Source organism: Miniopterus natalensis, chromosome 7, assembly GCF_054644295.1.
Source record: "Miniopterus natalensis isolate mMinNat1 chromosome 7, mMinNat1.hap1, whole genome shotgun sequence".
Taxonomy (NCBI): domain Eukaryota; kingdom Metazoa; phylum Chordata; class Mammalia; order Chiroptera; family Miniopteridae; genus Miniopterus; species Miniopterus natalensis.
The window spans coordinates 80,821,035-80,822,986 of NC_142087.1; the positions used below are offsets into that span (position 1 = coordinate 80,821,035).

General features: G+C 37.2%; 1 pseudogene; it reads right to left on the minus strand.

Moving 5' to 3' along the window:
* Positions 1 to 1,019: 1,019 nt before the first annotated feature.
* LOC148092834 (small nucleolar RNA U3) lies at positions 1,020 to 1,091 on the minus strand (annotated as a pseudogene).
* Positions 1,092 to 1,952: the final 861 nt, after the last annotated feature.

The window sequence follows — 1,952 nt, forward strand, 5'->3', positions numbered from 1 at the left end:
AGAAATAAAAAACTTCCTGGAAACAAGTGAAAATGAACACACAACCACCCCAAATCTGTGGGACACAATGAAAGCAGTCCTGAGAGGGAAGTTCATAGCACTACAGGCCGACCTCAAAAAACAAGAAAAACTTCTAGTAGACTCTATAACCCTACAACTTAAAGACTTTGAAAGAGAACAACAAGGAAAGCCCAGAGTAAGTAGAAGGAAGGAAATAATAAAGATCAGAGCAGAAAGAAATGACATAGAGGCTAAAAAACAGTACAAAAGATCAATGAAACCAAGACCTGCTTCTTTGAAAAGATAAACAAGATTGATGAATCTTTAGCCAGACTCATCAAGAAATAAAGAGAGAGGGCCAAATAAACAAAAGCAGAAATGAAAGAGGTGCAGTAACAACTGACCCAATAGAAACAGAAAGGATTGTAAGAAAATACTATGAACAACTATATGCCACCACACTGGACAACCTGGATGAAATGGATAAATTCCTAGAAAAATACAACCTTCCAAAACTCAGTCAAGAAGAGTCAGAAAACCAGAATGGGCTGCTAACTGCTGATGAAGTGGAGGCAGTAATAAAAGTGCTCCCAGGACACAAAAGCACTAGCCTGGATGGCTTCACCGGGGAGTTTTACCAAACATTCAAAGAAGAATTAACCCCTGTCCTCAAACGATTCCAAAAAATCCAAGAGGAAGGAACACTTCCTAACTCTTTTTATGGAGCCAGCATTAGCCTAATTTCAAAACCAGATAAAGACACTACAAAGAAAGAGAATTATAGGCCAATATCCCTGATGAACATAGATGCTAAAATCCTCAACCAAATATTAGCAAATCGGATCCAGCAATAAATTAAAAAGATCATACACCATGACCAAGTGGGATTTATTCTAGAGATGCAAGGCTAGTACAATATTCACAAATCAATAAACGTGATACATCACGTAAACAAAATGAAAGATAAAATCACGTGATCATATCAATAGATGCAAAAAAAGCATTCAGTAAAATCTAGCACCCATTTTTACAAGTTCAGAGAAACTTCTCTAGTAACAAACTATAGAAGTGATCCCTGAAAGTATAGCCTTAGCACCCATTTTTGATTAAAACTCTCAGCAGAGTGGGAATAGAGAGATTGTGCCTCAACATAATAAAAACCATATATGACAAACCAACAGCCAACATCATACTCAATGAGCAAAACTAAAACCATTTCCCTTAAAAACAAGATCAAGACAGGGGTGTCCACTTTCATCACTCTTATTCAACATGGTACTGGAAGTCCTTGCCACAGCCATCAGACAGGAAGAAAACATACATAAAGGCATCCAAATTGGAAAGGAAGAAGTAAAACTCTCATTATTTGCAGATGACATAATATTGTACATAGAAAATCCTCAAGGCTCCACCAAAAAATTACTAGATTTAATATATGAATTTGACAAGGTAGCAGGATACAAAATTAACACCCAGAAAACAATGGCTTTAAAAAAGAATGTCTGTATTGATTTCAGAGAGAAGAAGGGAGAGAGAGATAGAAACATCAGTGATGAGTGAGTCATTGTTTGGCTTCCCCCGGCATGCCTCTTACTGGGGATCAAGCCTGGAACCCGGGGAATGTGCCCTGACTGGGAATCAAACCTTGATCTCCTGGATCATAGGTTGATGCTTAACCTCTGAGCCACACTGGCTAGGCTTGATGGCATTTTTATAGACTAATAATGAACTCTCAACAAGGGAAATGAAAAGAGTCCCATAAATTAAGATACTTAGGAATAAACTTAACCAAGGAGGTAAAAGACCTGTGCTTGGAAAACTATAGGACTTTGCAAAAAGAGATAGAGGAAGATACAAAGAGGAAGAATATACCATGTTCATGGATTGGAAGAATTAAAATCATTAAAATATCCCTACTATCCAAAGCAATCTATAAATGCAATTCAATCCTT